This window comes from Loxodonta africana, chromosome 14 (genome assembly GCF_030014295.1).
Source record: "Loxodonta africana isolate mLoxAfr1 chromosome 14, mLoxAfr1.hap2, whole genome shotgun sequence".
NCBI lineage: Eukaryota > Metazoa > Chordata > Mammalia > Proboscidea > Elephantidae > Loxodonta > Loxodonta africana.
In genome coordinates, this window is record NC_087355.1 from 7927934 (window position 1) to 7946569 (window position 18636).

Sequence of the window (18636 nt, forward strand, 5' to 3'; positions counted from 1 at the left end):
GAACCAGAGATCAAGGCCAGGCTCATCAATAATACATAAATAAACTGAACAATTAGGTACAAAGTGGCTATCCTGTCAGGCAACTTATTAGCTGGTAAGTGATACACTCGCTCCCTCGCCGCCTTGAGTTAGAGAGAAAAGATGTATGAAGAGAGAAAATGGGCAGAATAAGAAAGTGGGAAGCCCCAGCCCTGCCTAATGCTCGGCAGCCTTTGGGCTTCATTCCTCTCTCTCCCTGCGATGGAGAATTAAGACCGGGATGCTAACATGTGGAGGTGAACCAAGATTACATTAGAAGCCTCTGCTCTGAATGCTGTTGCCTTCATTAAGCACTCTAGAGCTGGACATCAGTGTATTTGCACAAGATTTGGAAAAGCTGTAGACAAGGCTGTGGGGGAGGGCAGAAGGATATCGCTTTCCATGAGGGTTAGCCCCTCAAGTTAGCTCCTCAGGTGGACATTGGGGGTAGTCAGATGACCGTTGAAAATTTGCTTAGCTTGGTAGGGCACAGTCTGTTCAGGCAGCGAGGCCACTCCCACCCTTTCCCCCGTGTTCCTGAGCTCTACGTCATCTGAGGACCAAAGTGGGCACCTGCGTTGAGGGCTGTGGAGTAGAGGAACACCACTGTTGGCACACTGCAGTCCCTCAGCACTGTGAACGGAGAGGCTATAGGACAGGAATGGTGCCCTAGGAAGTGAATCTTTTCCACTTATTTTGCTTTTGGTTAAGACCCAGAGGTGAATTTGTGTTGGTTAAATGACCATGGTTCACCTCCTCAGTGGTATTGAAAGCTATTGATAGCTACTGATAGCTGTAGAGTCAATTCTGACTCATGATCACCCCGTGTGTGTCAGAGTAGAGCAGCGCTTCATAGGGTTTTCAGTGGCTGATTTTCTCGGAAGTAAATCGCCAGGCTTTTCTTCCGAGGTGCCTCTGGGTGGACTCAAACTTGCAACCTTTCAGTTAGCAGCTGAGTGCTTTAATCGTTTGTGCTGCCCAGGGACTCCACTATCAATAGCACGAGTACTAATTTTGAGTTGCATTATGAACTACTGAAGCATGAAAAGGGGCATATAAAATGAACTGACGTACTGATTCTGATTCGAGCTGATAGGGTCTTTGAAAGTCTTAGGTGGAAACCCATCTTTTCCTAAGGGGTGGGGTAAAAGGGTGGGACACTGATATTCAGTTCTAAATTTGTTTTAGGTTAAATTACACATACAGTCAGAATTATCCTTTACAGCTAGGTCTTCAGGATGGTCTCAGATGAAGTAGTTGGTTTGTGTTTAGCTACCACGGCGTACTTTGGCTGCGCACCTTTAACCAGCAGAATCGCAGTCAGCTCAGCATCAGGCTCACACTATCAAAGGTACCAGAAGTGAGGGTGACTGAAAGGAGGGGGAGTCACATTTCTCCTCTCACGCACGTTCTTGGCTCCACGATCACAGAGTGGAAAGGCAGGACACATCTAACTTGTTTCCCACACCCCCACATGCTAGCGGAGACTTCTCTAAAACTGAAACTTTTCTTTTTAAAATATGGAAATTAAGACTCAGAGAAAAGAACTTGGCCCAAATTACACAACCAGTAGGAAACAGTGCAGGACTCATAACCCAGGTCTTCTGAAGCCCCAGAGCCTATGTGGGTTCATTAATCAGAATAGCTACCCAGTTCGCTTAGTAACTGCAGGTAAACAGCAAAAGTTGAGATGAAGAAATGCTATCTCACAGGCATACACTGGATGAAGAAATGCTATCTCACAGGCATACACTGGATGAAGAAATGCTATCTCACAGGCATACACTGGATGAAGAAGTGCTATCTCACAGGCATACGCTGGATGAAGAAGTGCTATCTCACAGGCATACACTGGATGAAGAAGTGCTATCTCACAGGCATACACTGGATGAAGAAGTGCTATCTCACAGGCATACACTGGATGAAGAAATGCTATCTCACAGGCATACACTGGATGAAGAAATGCTATCTCACAGGCATACACTGGATGAAGAAGTGCTATCTCACAGGCATACACTGGATGAAGAAGTGCTATCTCACAGGCATACACTGGATGAAGAAGTGCTATCTCACAGGCATACACTGGATGAAGAAATGCTATCTCACAGGCATACACTGGATGAAGAAGTGCTATCTCACAGGCATACACTGGATGAAGAAGTGCTATCTCACAGGCATACACTGGATGAAGAAATGCTATCTCACAGGCATACACTGGATGAAGAAGTGCTATCTCACAGGCATACACTGGATGAAGAAGTGCTATCTCACAGGCATACACTGGATGAAGAAATGCTATCTCACAGGCATACACTGGATGAAGAAATGCTATCTCACAGGCATACACTGGATGAAGAAGTGCTATCTCACAGGCATACACTGGATGAAGAAGTGCTATCTCACAGGCATACACTGGATGAAGAAGTGCTATCTCACAGGCATACACTGGATGAAGAAGTGCTATCTCAGAGGCATACACTGGATGAAGAAATGCTATCTCACAGGCATACACTGGATGAAGAAATGCTATCTCACAGGCATACACTGGATGAAGAAGTGCTATCTCACAGGCATACACTGGATGAAGAAGTGCTATCTCACAGGCATACACTGGATGAAGAAATGCTATCTCACAGGCATACACTGGATGAAGAAGTGCTATCTCACAGGCATACACTGGATGAAGAAATGCTATCTCACAGGCATACACTGGATGAAGAAGTGCTATCTCACAGGCATACACTGGATGAAGAAGTGCTATCTCACAGGCATACACTGGATGAAGAAGTGCTATCTCACAGGCATACACTGGATGAAGAAGTGCTATCTCACAGGCATACACTGGATGAAGAAGTGCTATCTCACAGGCATACACTGGATGAAGAAGTGCTATCTCACAGGCATACACTGGATGAAGAAATGCTATCTCACAGGCATACACTGGATGAAGAAGTGCTATCTCACAGGCATACACTGGATGAAGAAGTGCTATCTCACAGGCATACACTGGATGAAGAAGTGCTATCTCACAGGCATACACTGGATGAAGAAGTGCTATCTCACAGGCATACACTGGATGAAGAAGTGCTATCTCACAGGCATACACTGGATGAAGAAGTGCTATCTCACAGGCATACACTGGATGAAGAAATGCTATCTCACAGGCATACACTGGATGAAGAAGTGCTATCTCACAGGCATACACTGGATGAAGAAATGCTATCTCACAGGCATACACTGGATGAAGAAGTGCTATCTCACAGGCATACACTGGATGAAGAAATGCTATCTCACAGGCATACACTGGATGAAGAAGTGCTATCTCACAGGCATACACTGGATGAAGAAGTGCTATCTCACAGGCATACACTGGATGAAGAAATGCTATCTCACAGGCATACACTGGATGAAGAAATGCTATCTCACAGGCATACACTGGATGAAGAAGTGCTATCTCACAGGCATACACTGGATGAAGAAGTGCTATCTCACAGGCATACACTGGATGAAGAAGTGCTATCTCACAGGCATACACTGGATGAAGAAATGCTATCTCACAGGCATACACTGGATGAAGAAGTGCTATCTCACAGGCATACACTGGATGGACAGCGAGCTGGAACTTTAAATGGCGAACTAAGGTGTCAATTTCACTCGTGCAAAGCCTGAACTGAGACAACTATAAATAAATGAAACAACGGTAAAAACTCAAAAGAATGAGTCAAAGGCCGTCTAAGAAACAGAGGGTTTTAAGAATAAAATTAGGTTTTGAATAACGGGTTTATTTTAAGTCAGGAGTCCGTAAATTGTCCATGGGCCATAGCGGCTTCCTACCAGATGTTGTAAATAAAGTTTTATTGGAACACAGCCGTGGATCATTCACTGACGGCTTTCAGGCTCCAACAGCAGAGCTGAATAGTTGAGACAGAGGCTGTATGAGCTGCAAAGCCAAAAGTGCTATCCGGCCCTTTACAGAAAACGTCTGCCCAGCTCTGACTGAGTCACGACGGTACCAGGGCAGATTTTAAGGTATCATTACCACTTACGCTTGCTCATCTGGAAGAGCAGTTCTCAAACTGCGTTCCACAAAACTTAGTTTTTTGATTGTTAAGAGTTTTCCTGAAAAAAATGGGTTCAGTGGGCCGTTGAGTTTGGGAAACGCTGGGGAAATAAAGTTAAAAAGCCTCCTGCCGAACTTGTCAATCTTCAATACGCCAACGAGCACTGGCAATCTCCTTGTTAAAGTGATGAGTGTTAGACTCTGCAGTATTTTCCAATCTCAGGAGAGCCCCTGAGTGTACAAATGGTTAACACACTCGGCTGCTAACAGGAAGGATGGAGGTCTAGAGTCCACCCAGAGGTGCCTCAGGAGAACTACTTCTGAAAAATCAGTCACTGAAAGCCCTGTGGAGCACAGTCCTACCTTGACACACATGAGGTCACCATGAGTTGAGATTAACTTGGTGGCAACTGGTTTTTACACATTCTAGAGCCACTGGTCTCAGTGATGAGCTAGCTGCACCTCTTATACACCTGTGAGCGCTGGAGGAAGAGGTAAAAGTGGGCAAAACTGCCAAGACCTGGAGGAAGTCTTTTACACATCAGATCATATATAAAATAACCAAATCGCTCTCCTAAGAGAGTCCAGCAGAGATCATCTAACTATTAAAAGGTTTTTAAACCTATGTCTGCCCAAGAGACCAAATGGGTCCTGAGATGCAGGATAGTCACACGAGAAGGGAGCACCCCTCCACACAATGATGTGCCCACTATTTGGGACATTTTCTAATAGCATCTCTACCCGTTGTGCCTCAAGTGTTTTGTTCCCGTTAACTAAGGGCTAAATGTCGGCTTGAGTAATTGTTTCTCTGTTATTGTTAACAAAAGAACATATGCTATTTCACTTACATCTCATTAAGCTCTTCAAATATTGGGTGTAGGAGACTTGCCATTTCTATAAAAAGAAATCCATTGCTATGGAGTCCATTCCAACTCCTAGTGACCCTACAGGACAGGGTAGAACTACCCCATAAGATTTCTGAGGTTGTAATCTTTATGGAAGCCAACCGCCACATCTTTCTCCCAAGAGGCAGCTGGTGGGTTCGAACCACTGACCTAGTGGTTAGCAGCTGAGAGCTTAGCCACTCAGTTAGCATCACCAGCCCTGATTTGATATCCTATATAAAAAGGAAATTAAGCATATCCCCATTACCTGTACTTGATGATGTGTTAATTATTCACATAATGATTTTTAAATTAAATGTTTTATGACCACTCTTCTTTCTGAAGTGACCACTCTTCTTTCTGAAGTGACCACTCTTCTTTTTGAAGTGAGAAGGTGAAGACATGTTATAGCCAACAGGCTCATGACCAATGTCCCCACTTGGACAGGGGGAGGCCCACAGGAGCTTTGTCTGTACCTCATGACAACCCACCATCTTGATCCAAAAGTAGATACCAGACATATGTCATGCAAATCTGATTTACTTCAAGACAAAAAGTCCTTGGAGCAGACTCCCAGTAATAACTGAGCACTGCTGGTGGGTTCCAAGATCACTCTTCTTCTAAATTAGCAAGGCTTCATGCAGTGCTTGCTATGTTCCAGACACTGTCCCAAGCCCTTTCAGATCCTCTCTCTCATAATTCACATAACCACCTTAGGAGGCAGGTACTGTTATTATTTCCATTTCTCAAATAAGGAAAGTGAGTCACAGAGATGGATAGAAACTCACCATAACCACCCAGCCATCAAGGTGAAGAGCTGGGATATGAACTCGAAACAGCTTTATGCTCCCAAGAGCACACTTTTAAACACACGGTAGTGCCCTTCAAGGTTTGGTTATACTTCTTGATGCTTTGGTTTCAATTCATGGATTCCGTGAAATACTCCAATATCCTAATAAATTTTCTCTTTTGTTTAAGCTAGCCATTGTTGGTTTCTGTTACTCACAACCAAAAGAAACTAACAGAGAAGAAAGCACTCCTTCTTTTGTCAACAAAATTTTCTACTCAAACCATATTTGAAGAATACCGAAGGCACCCTCAGCGTCCACCATCCGTGCAGGGCCTCCACAGTGCAGAAGTACTGGGGTGCAGAGCTGGGATGCGGTGCCAGGCAGCAGGCAGCCCAGGAGAAGCAGACTGGCATTCATGTTTGACTGAGTTCTCCTGAGCACCCTCCCACCTCCCACCCCCGGCAACAGAGACCACATTGAAGCTAAATGGAACTAAGCGTAGCTGTGGTCCTTAGCAATGTCTTTTAAAACAAAATATACATTTTTTTTTTCCTTAGCTGTTCAAAGACAGTTCCTTTGTTCAGGGGCTGTCATTTTGTTTTTAATCTAACATTTATTGAGCACTTACAAAATTAAGCATTTTTATAAGTGCTTTTGTTGTTGTTGGCTGCCATTAAGTCAGTCCCCAACTCATGGCAACCCCATGCACAACAGAACAAAATGCTGCCACGTCCTGCATCATCATCATCGGTTCTCAAAGATCAGACCACTGTGATCCACACGGTTGTCACTGCCTGATTTTTGGAAGTAGATTGTCAGGCCTTTCTTCCTGGTCTGTCTTAGGCTAGAAGCCCCACTGAAACCTATTCAGCATCACAGAAACAGGAAAGCCTCCATTGACAGATGGGTGGTGGCTGCACACGAGGTGCGGTGGTCAGGAATTGAACCTGGGTCACACAGAAGGTGAGAATTCTACGCTTGAACTGCCTCTGCCTTCTATGCTTAAGTGCTTTACCTGTATTAATTCCTTTAAACCTCATAAGAGTCACATGGAATTTTACAGATGAGGAAAGCTGAGGCACTGAATACCTTGTCCAAGGTCATGCGGTACAGAAGTTGGTGCCTGGATTCGAATTCAAGTGGTGGGTCCGGCAGCCAACATCAGAACCTTTAGTGTAAGGCACCACCTTGCCTCCCATACCACCGTGCGTAAACACAACCGGGAAAACGGCCAAAAAACTAACAGTGCTTAAAAATATAAATTGTAATTGTGATAAAAATGGCTTATAATTGTGCGACACAAATTATCCTGTGTAGTGAAGCTAACGGGAATTGCTCATTTAGGATGCAATTAACAAGAAAATTAAGCATTGGCCTTCAAGCCAAAAAAAAAAAAAAAAAAAAGGAGGCTGAATCACTTTCTTCCTCAAGCATTAGAGGAAGTCTAATTTTTGAAAATATAGTTTAAGAAAATTCAACAGTGCATATGCAAACCCAAGCTGTAGAGTAGATTAATCAAAAGGAAAAACTGCGTTGAGTTCCGGGGGGGAAATTGTTACTCAGGGTATCATCTGCCTGATCAGCTGGGCTGCAGAACTTTTTTTTTCAAGGGGGGCACAAATATCTAGTTAAAAAGCATATCTTCTCCAACAGGCTTTTTAAAAATGCACAAAATGACTCAGATTGAAATCAATGTATTTCAAAGCAACTCTCTGCTCTGGTTACGTGAAACAAATGAGGTTTAAGGCTTTAAGAACCGTTTCAAAGAAACATGCTAGACAATTCGCAGACTTCTGAATTTCCTGATTTGGGAAGGGGTTTTATCTCTAGCAAGGAGTTAATTTCAAAAAGCTTCCAGAACGTAGTGATGTTACAAACACACACTTGTGGAGAAAGTATGTCTTGAGGCTAAAAGGAGGGTTAGTGCTCTTTCAGGCTGTAATCACTCCCAGCAGCAGGCTGCAAGGGATCCCCCTTTCCTGTTAAATACCCCTGGCCTAGTGCGCACAGATCCTGGTGCTGACAGGGCCGAGCACATGACGGAGATACTGACATCCTTGTTATGTTAGTTGTACCTGGCAGGCCAACCTGGGTCTGTGCAAAGATAAAATGAGAAGTCCCTGGGCCACCTCGGGCTATCTGTCTCCGCCACGCATGCTGCTGGCTATGACTTTGTGGTTTAGGTAAAAATAGTTGTTTTCAGAAATGAAATGAAAGCAAGGCGAAGGGCGGCAAGCAGAGATGGGAATCGAGAGAGAGGTCTATAAAGCACAAAGTCCTAAGTCTAAGGGAATTCTGGTGGGTGAGTTGTGTCTGGTTCCTGACAGCCAAAAGGCAACCCACAATTTTCCCCTTTACTTCTTAGTCAGTCAATGTAAACCAGTGTTTGCTATAGGTAGAAAGACAGTCTTTATTCAGTGTTTTCAAAAAAATGGAAATACTGTCTTATTGTACAGAGCTTCTTATTCCTTTTATTGGCACAGGATATCTGCTTCAGCAGCATGCAAAATATTTATATCCAGACGTTTTAAAATGAATTTTTGCTTCTAAAATCAAGCTCACATTTTAGGTTCCAGACATTATTTTTGCTTTGAATAGTAAACACCTTCTATCTCTTATAAGGATTCGTGGTCAACAGCACTCTGTCAACTTGTGAGCTTACTTTAAGAATCTTTAGCTCTAGCCAATAGAGAATAGCAGTTATCTCCTCTTGTGAACGAAAATACACTACTTCGAAATCAATTGTCTTACTTATTTAAGTTATAAAGGAGATTGCGCTAGGCAAAAGGTGCATTTTTAGAATTCAGCATCACTCAACTGTTGGTAGCCAATGAAATGTAACTCTTGTCACTTAAATTGGCTAAACATTTTTTACCTCAATTCTCTTACAAATTAAAAGTTTAAAGATGGAGATTTCATAAGAACGTGAAGAAATTATCTTCCTCTCACTGTTGACTGTGTTTATTTGCTGACGTTATTGTTGTACATGTAAGAAATTTTCATTCTATAAAATTCAAACAATGGAAGTTAGCATGGGCTCTCCCCTGGATGCCCAAGCAAGGAAAGAAGCCAGTGAACTGGAAGACTAGGGGAATGTGGTACCCTTGTCTAGGACAGGCACGGCCAGTCACTGGGCTCAGGAGATGGACCAAGACCTGGGGTGTTCCCGAGATAGAGGGCAGGAACTAAGCAGACAGCATGGAACCTGAACCAGAAAGAGTCACCTATCTTGCTCCGGTGTTGACAGGACAGTGAAGGACTTACTAGCAAGATGACACCAGAACTCCTACATAAGAGGGGTCTAGGTTCATAGTCTTGACACTCCACTTTCATAACAAATACACTGCTGCAATTGAAATTAGTTTGCATTTGGAAAGTTGGAGGTGTGTGGCCGACAGTATTTCTGGCTACAGTCTTTTCGAGAAGCTCACTGACTTTGGTGGGTTTTGATAAGGTTGATATTGTAGCATTCTACCAGGAAGGGCTGAAGGAGGAACCTGTCAAGGAAGCACCGGATGTGCTTGGAATTGGAATTTCCCATAGGAAAATGTCTTTCTCATCCACAAGGTACAGGAACCTCAAATATTTCCATGGAAAAATAAAGAATGCACTTAAGACAAGTGGAAGCCAGAGTTTCTTCTAAGAAGGCATGAAAATAGTGATAACTAATACACAGAGGTAAGACTAAGGTGTGGGTTCTGGTGCCCGAGTGATTATTTCAGTCAGGCCAGGCAACATTCAAGCTGCCAGACAGGGCTAAGGGCGGGGAGGAGGGATAACACGATGACACGTCTCTAAATCTAGATCACAGGTCATTATGCTTCAGTTGTTCATTTTTGTCCTTTCATATAGTTTGCACCCTCACATTTATTAGTACAGTCCTTCGGGGAAATTCCAGCATCTTCCATGATGACCTAAGGGGAAAGACATCTTATATCGCTTAGTCTGTTCGGAACAGAGAGACCAACACTCCCCAAGTGGCCGGATGGCCAGTTGCCATGGTAGCATGAAGTGCGGTCTAAGCATAGACTTGGTAAAATGTTCTACCTATGGAAAAAGTTTTTAAAAATAGAACACAGTCTATTGTAACCTAGATCCAAAACATCTTCTTGCCAGTATTTATCAACGGTTTACAGAGACTTGTGCCATTTCTAGAACAGCCAGGTAGTAAGAGAAGGGATAACTGGAAATTTTCTTCTTTCTCTGTCAGTTCTTCCTTCCAAAAAGACCCATGTGAACTTATAATCTTTTTCAGTCACGTATACATTTTAGTTTAAATACCTACATTTCCAATGGAAGCTCACTTTAGGGGTATGACAGTGCCAGAGAGAGAAGATGGACTGAGAGAAATAGTCACTCAGTGCTGGGATAAGGGGAGTGCTGCCGAATCCTCTCAAATTTGCATAATAAGGGGATGAACACAGCACACACACACACACACACATATTTGCATCGAGGAAAAAAAATCAGTAAAGTCATGTATGTATATTTAGATTGTGGCTTTCAAGATATCAAGCATAACAAAAACAAAAAAAAATAATTTTCCTTTTTATCATTTTAGAAAGCACTAAATTCTTTAGGACCTGGTGAGAATTCCAAATCCCTTGAGTAGAAAATTCCTATTTTCTGGAATGCCAAATTCCATCCTGGCATGACTACTAATTCCTCTAGGCACACGAAGTGGCAGAAGTTTGGTGGTATCATTATGTTACAGAGCTAAAAGATGTATGAAGATGAAGGCCATAAAATTTTAAATACATATTAAATCAATTTTTCTAATATTTCTATAATCTTTCCAAAATGGCCTGAGACTGTGCTAGAGGAAAGAGTTAGTCTCTCTCTTGACCTGACTCTTATCTCGACACAGGGGGCTGAGCACTCTGGGGGAACAACAGGCCTGTCCAGCAGTGCGATGCTGCCCACTTCCTTCATTTCACCTGCAGAGATGAGAGCTCTTCACAACTTTCTAGTCACTTCACTGGTGGTTCAGTGGTGGAATTACTGCCTTCCACGTAAGAGACCCGGGTTCAATTCCCGGTTAACGCACGTCCAGCACAGTCACCACCACCCATCTGTCAGTGGAGCCTTGCGTCTTGCTACGATGCTGAGCAGGTTTCGGCAGAGCATGCAGACTAAGATGGGCTAGGAAGAAAGGCCTGGTAATTCACTTCAAAAAGTCAGCCAGGGAAAACTCTATGGAGCGCAATTGTCCATGGGGTCACCATGAGTAAAGGCCTGACTGGGCAGCAGCTAACAACAGTCATTTTGGTCAACTTCCTTCTCATTGTTCTCCCTTCTTCCACACTGCCATCCCTTCCATGTATTCTGTAGCTTACACTGTTGTGCATATCAGGGTAAAATTCAATATATTATTTCCACAACTACCCTTCCTGTTAGACAGAGCCCCCAGTGACAGTGAACATGGTTTTATTTCTATATATTCAGCTTAGGAAACCCTGGTGGCATAGTGGTTAAGGGCTATGGCTGCTAACCACAAGGTTGGCAGTTCGAATCCACCAGGTGCTCACTGGAAACCCCATGGGGCAGCTCTACTCTGTCTGTTAGGGTTGGTCTGAGTCGGCATCAACTCAATAGCAAACGGGTTTGGTTTTTTGGTTTTGGTGATTTTTTTTCTTCTTTTTTGGTCTTTCAGAAGCTAAATACCAAAAAGTAGCTCATTCATAATAGAGAAGCTAGGGGTTCGTTTACAGTTTCCCAAAGGCAAAATCAGTTTTCTGAATTTTTTATTATGAGCCTCAATTTCTCCTGATTTTACTCTAAAGACAGCAATTATGAACACTCAACAAACGACCATGCACAAAAAAGCAAAATGAAGATTTGCAAAACAACAGTCCTCTCATTTCATCTTAGAGTCACAATGCATCTTATTATTTATGCCAAATTGAGCTGTTGTGTAGCTTGCATGGGCACTGGGTATCAAGATCTCACCACGCCCCTGGAAAATATGTATGCTTGGAAGTATGTGATTGGAACAACAAAGCCAGAAATGCACACAAAAGTGATTACTTCCAAAATGGAAAAATGTGTTCATTTTATGTTGTAAAAAGATGGCGGATCAGAGAAGAGTTATCAGGCCCAACCCTTCACACACTGGGCATCTTTCCCATCATGAGAAGTACGCGTTCACATTTTGTACCCCAGTGACTGATGTCCGTGCTTGAATGAATCCATACCAACAGGTAAAATATCATTTTGATTACTTTGTGCCATTTCAAAACCGAGGTGACTCACTCAGTAATGAGATAGAGTAAAAAGCAGTTGTTTTTAGTGGGTTTTTCCTGGGGCTGGGAATCACTTTAATTTACTTGTCCCAGATGCCACATTTCATCTAGTTGGTTTCTCTCCGTTCCTGGTGCTGTTCTTCCCTTACTCAATAAATATGGAAATCTATTCCTAGCCCAGTTTGAACATGGTAATTTTTAGAGCACTTTTACTCTTTCAGACAAGCATCTTTCCACTCTCCTTTAGCCTTTAGAATGTGAAGACAAGCACTTATCCCTGCAAACACTTTGCATGAGTAAGACATACTTCATGTCTCAAGTTTTCCACATGTGCTGTTTAATTAGTCTTTACAGCAAAGGCCTCACAGTGCTCTCCGCACAGAAGTTACAGAGATTGAGAGCAGGCGGTGACTGGGACAAGTCTGGGTCTAAGTGGGGTTCTAGCTCCAATTTCAAGTTTCCTCTCTTACAAGGTTTCCCTTCAGAGACACATCAAGCTTCTCCCCCATCCCTCCCTCCCGCACCCCCTCATCTCAGAACCATCCAGGTTTCTACTCCTGTGTAACGCAGCTCGTGCATGATGGAGAGGCTAGTGACTCCTTAGATTATTACCATTTGTCCTTCTTTAAATCACTTTTGGAAAGTGGTGGATTATAACTAAGCAAGTAAATAAATAACCAAGTATTTTAATAACGAATGAAAAAAATAAATTAGGCCAATACCCCTTTCCCATAATTTTATCCCACTTCTTTGTGTCCTTTACTGCTAGACAGTCTCATTTTCCTGCACCTTGATGTTTTTGATACTCCTTGCATTTATGAACTTCCTGTGTGCTGCAAATGGTTAATGAAGTCTGCTGTTAACCAAAAGGAAAGGCTGGAGGTTCGAGTCTACCCAGGTGCTCCTGAAATGAAAGGCCTGGCGATCTACTTCCCAAAAACCAGCCACTGAAAACCCTATGGAGCACAGGTCTACTGTCACACACATGGTGTCACCATGAGTCAAAATCTACTCCATGGCAACCGTTTTGGGTCTATGGTTTTGTTTTGTTTTTACGTTTATATGACTGAGCCCTACCTGAAGAAAAATGTGACATGAAAAAAAAAAAATCACATATCCAAAATACAGCAACATTCATTCCCATCAGAAAACTAATCTTGTTTAATAAAAGCACCACCAATGAAACAGGCACACTGATTCCTCTGAGCTTCAGTGAATGGGGTAGTCGGGTTTGCTGGAGTTGTGGGCAGCTATGCAGTGACTGTCCCCGTGGTGCCGTCATTTCAACCCACCTCTAGCGTCCTCTTTCAGACTTGCAGAGACAGCGGTGGGGTGATTTCCTACCTAAGTTATTTTTAGAAATGCACCACTATATGAAAGATTCATCTTTGGCCTAGCCACCATCTCCAGACAGACTAACCCCAAAGTCAACACACTTTGAAAGAAGCCTTGTCAAAACACAAAGACTATCCCCAATTCAAAACAAGCCTAAAGGAGCCTCAATCTTTTCCTCCAGACATTCTCAGGTAAAAATCTGACCACTGCAGAAGACAGTAAGAAAATGTAGGTACTTCCCAAGCAGATTTGATGAAATGGTAGCAAGTGAAGGGTTGCTTTGAAAGTTACATTAAAATAGGAGCAGCCTAGAGGGTGGAAAAACAAGACTGAACCCAGGCTGGAGCCCAGGTGACTAAGACCTGAACCAACAGTTGACAGCCTTCTGGAACCAATTTAAATGCGCTTGTGGTTGAGGGCTTTAGAGTGGGAGGTGGCCCTTGGACTCTGCTTAAGTCTTTTACTTCCGAAGCCTCTCCCTGCTCCTCAAGGCTGCACATCCACAGATACTTGGGCAATACTCTCATCCCACGTAACTGGAACAACTATATTCATCAGCTCACTAAATGCCAAATGTCGATAAGTTAACCACTTCTCCATTCCTTTTGAGCACAGGGTTCCCAGACAAAATCTTGCTGGGCACACGGAGTATCTTAACCATAAAGGCTCAGAGTGGCAGCCAACAGACAATCTAACTAAAATTTTACTAGTAAGTTTTTGCTTTTGACCCTGTATAAAGTATTTTTTTAAATACATACATATGATTTATGATAATATTTTAAATTTGGAAATTGCTTAGATATGCCAGGTATAATATTTTGATCATCTTGGAGCCCTGGGGGCACAGTAGTTGAGAGCTCGGCTGCTAACTGAAAGTCGTCAGTTTGAACCCACCAGATGCTCCTTGGAAACCCTATGGGGCAGTTTTACCCTGTTTTTTTTTTTTTTTTTTTAATAGGGTCATCCTGAGTAGAAATCAACTTGATGGCAACAGGCTTTTTTTTTTTTTTAATAGCAGTCTAAACAGAAGGATATGGTCAGTCCCCAAATAACAATTAGAATCATATGATCAAAACTCGCTGCCTACAAAGACTCTGTTGGCTGAATAGTTGATACATTTTTGTTTTGCTATTTTAAATATAAAAGTTCAAATGCTGGACCTGATTTCAATAGGATGAGCTCACAATATTAGATGAGTTTCCACCTCAGGGACTAAACCTTCTGAATCCTTCCAACAGCACTCACTCCAAAATCGCCAGTCACTGATTCATTTTATCAGTCTAATTCAATCTGTTGCTTCCTAGAGCTACCAAATGTTTTCTTTGGCATCATGCTTATAATCAAAATGTTTGCTTTAAAATTAAAACATTTCTTTCAGTGACATAAGTTTCTAAGAGCAGCTGAACCTTCCCAATAATTAAAATGAAACTAAATTCAAATTGTTAAAGAGAATTTCTACAACCTTCATCGGTTAGCTGACAAAGCATCAAGGTGTGGAAAAATATAATTTTTGCTTTTGTGATTATATAAATGATGGAAAAGAACTGATTTCAAGACAATGCAAATGGTCGGTTTGTTACAAATGAACCCGAGGAATTAAGTTTGCAAAACAAATGAAGCAGGAGTCTCTGATCTTTGGAACATCAGTATTTCAGGAAGAGATCAGAAATTAAAGCTCCAGGACCAGAAAAAGTAAGTTATGTCCCTGCATAGTATGGCAAGTTAAGAAGGAAAAGAAACTAAGAGGGATAGTCTACAAAGTTTCTGAAAACTAAAAACTAGAAGCTGACTGGGTCATATAAGACTAGTGTGGAGATGCTGTAGAAAGGGGAAGACGAGGATGTAGAATTGATTGGGTCTGTGGCTACCAAGGCCATATTTTGTTAAGATAAATATGAAACAAATGCGTAGCAGTTTGCTAACTTTGAGGTGGGATGCTGGTACAGAGGGCATATTTGAAAGCACGTAGATTCACGGGTTTCTACATCAGGACTCTGCCTACACATGACACAGACAAGCGAGCAAATCGTTGAGGCGAAGGCACCGGTAGACATAACGGCGTGGTGTAATATTTTTTAGAAAGAGGTACGGCGAGCTATCAAGTCAGATTACCAGTGTGACTCTGGGGGATTTCTAGAGAAAATTAGATTTATTAACTTGAATGAGTTCCTAACACATCATGAGTAAAAGAAGAGATAACCAAGCCATTTTGTCTGATCCATGTACAAGCTTGCACAGTGGATGCAGAGGGGCTAAGATACTTAGATTTAGTTTCTGCTTTTAATTAAAAAAAAAATCTTAGAGTTTAATTTATTAGTACTTTAATCCATTACATTAACACTAGCTTTAAACGTCAATGTTTTAGGCTTCAAAATAGAATAAGTATTTGAGCCAGAAAATGGTATGCTAAAGGTAATATGGCAAAGGCCGGGGATAACTTTAGTTTTAAATTATAGATATATAAACTAAACTAACATAAAAGTTTTTTTTCTTGTTCGTTTGTTTTAATTCTGTAAGCACAGAAATAAAGACAGTAAGACAAAAGGAAATTAGGAACCTGGGTATTTCACTGATATATTAGCAGGGATATGGCTTTTAAACACAACTGGGTATCCTTCTAAAATATGTCATGTCTTTGCGGGAGGAAAAATTTGATCTAAGCAGATCTACTATACACATGGTAAAAAAGTAGGTGATCCTTTGGAGAAAACAAAAAGAAAGAATGTGTGTATTCGGCTCTTACAGATATTAGTTCAGGGGGTTATAAAATAAAGCTAAATCAAGGTGATTGGCAGCAAGGGAGAAACAATATTAAAGAGAAAGTGATACTGAAGAAAAATCATGTCTGTGATTATACACCGTGGAAATAATAAAGTAATTACAGTAAAAACACGATGGGAATACCCAGTACCTATAAAGGAGGTGCTAGAGACTGGATGAATATCATTTAAAGTTCATTAGAAAAAATGAGCAGGATGCTATAGAAAGATGCAATTAACTATTTGTCCCTGTCAGATGGACCTATAACTGACTCAAAGTTTTTCATGATAAATGCCTTTTAGATCAACCCAACAGGAGCAGGATTCTCTCGTTTGGGGAGACTCAGTTCTGCCTGAGAATCTTCTAACTCCTCTAACAGTCTGTATAATTGGCTTGCATCAAATCACTTAGCATTGTCACTTCCCAGGTAACTTGCTTTAAATCAGTATTGCCTTGAGTCTTGTAGTAAAGCTGTACATAAAATGGAGAGTTGAAAATTTCTGCTATGCTGGATATTTGTATAGTGGTATTACAAGGATAATCAGAAACGCACATACACACATTAAAGAGCCCAATGTAAAGATAACTTTTTGCCACACATTACCACTCTAAGAAAGATACCAAAATAATTCAAGAAATTAAATTTAAACCAGGCAATTTAATAATAAAATTTAATATTACTTTATTATTATCTCATTAGTGTGTCTCTCTATCTATCTTCCTACCCATCTATCTAGATTCCCTAAACTAGAAAGAGTATGGACTCGTAACAGAATTATGATTGCCAGTTTAGTACAATTGGTAATCATAGTAATGCCTGCCATGATAGCAACCTCTCCAATAGTCTCTCAGGCAGAACCGGGTCCAACATCTTAGTCCTAAGCATCTGCAAGAACTAAGACTACTCTTTATCTGCCTCCATTTATTCACCTCCAATGTGGCCTAAAGGACCTTTCCCTGGTTCCTTGTGTTCAGGTCTAGTGTCAAGGTTACAGGCTCCCAGGCATATATGGACATTGCTGATAGATCAAAGAAACCACAGGATCCACCCGACAGTCCTCTCTGTCTTTCCGCTTCCATACTAACAGTTCTACTGACATAAGTAGTGCTAAAGCATTTCTAGTTCAGTCTCCCTCCTTCTACGTACCACATACCTCCCACTCCCACCCTAAAGTAACCGTACTCATGACCAGGCAAACATCTAATGATGGGACAAGTGACTCCAGCAACAAACCCATATCCATCATCAGTTTTGATGGGATCCGAGTTGACAGTACTGCACATAATTGGATAGGCGGTATTTTCTTCCTCATTTATGTGAGCACACCGAGATACACGGAAGTTGCAGTTGTTGAGTTTTAAGACAAAAATAAAGACATCAGAAGATGAAGCCCCATTAATAGAACAAAACAAAACAAGACTAAAAAGTACTATTCTTTTGGGTAACTTTGGTCTGCTTTTTCAAAATCTTTAGAATTTTCAAGAAATAAGAAATAGGCCAGTCAGATGCCAAAATGCTATCTGGTACTGTTAGTTGCAACAACAGCAAAAATAGATAAATAAACAAATAAATAAATAAAAAAGCTAATCAAAAGATACCAGGAAAAGTAAGTGAGGAAACACTCACACAGTAGAAACATGCCTTGTGAATCGGTGGGTGATGGGAATGTTGCCTTTATCAATGAAAACATCTCTCCATTATCTAAGACTATACTGAGTTATGGAAATATTTTACCTAAAAACACAGGTACATAATAAAATAAAGCACAAATATTTAAAAATATCTTCTGTATAATATATATATATGGTATTCCCAGGTGGCTGAAAACTATAATGCTGTCCTTTTGTTTCATAAGTAGAAAAGAAAGTAAATGGTCAATACAATAGACATCACGAAAAAGCCTTTCTCATCAGGAACGATGCAGACCTTCACATTAAGCAGTTTATTTACAGAATGCACACCCTCCAGCTCAAGTCAGCTAAAGCTATTGTTGAAGTTCTTAACTTGTTGCAAGTAGCTCCTCAAATGAATGAGAAGAGATACAGATGTCTATAAATGCTGGCCATTTATCTTAGGAAAACTCCATTTCTTTACACCTGAGCTTGAGTTCCTTTGTGTTTGCAATTTTTTTTTACTTGCAGCTTCTAAGCTAATTACATTTTGATACAACTGATGGTTGCTTTCATCTTCAGAAAATAAGTGGCTTTGATTTGTTTTAGAGAAACAAGTCAAAACACACTTCGAAAGGTTGTTATACATTTACACTTGATCTTTAAGAAAATATTTATATCAGTAGTTACTGGGTAACAATAATTATCCTATTATTTCAATATATTAAAAAGTAATACTGTGCATGGTTATTTTCAATGCTGTTTTAAAAATCTTGTTACTGTTTTTATAAGATACACTCATTGAAATGTTTTCTGTTTTAGATCTGGTTGAAAAAACATTGTGTTATGAGGATGGACCTAATTTGTTAGCTGTGAAGTTCTTTTTATGCTGTATCCTCACCTAAGCTTGGCTGATTCCCAAAGATCTTTCAGCA

The 18636-nt window shown here is 41.2% G+C and overlaps 1 protein-coding gene across 1 annotated transcript in view; it reads right to left on the minus strand.

Annotated features, from left to right (window-relative positions):
- Positions 1-18636, minus strand: part of TOX (thymocyte selection associated high mobility group box) — a 367991-nt gene that overhangs the window by 218453 nt on the left and 130902 nt on the right. The gene's annotated exons all lie outside the window — the stretch shown is intronic.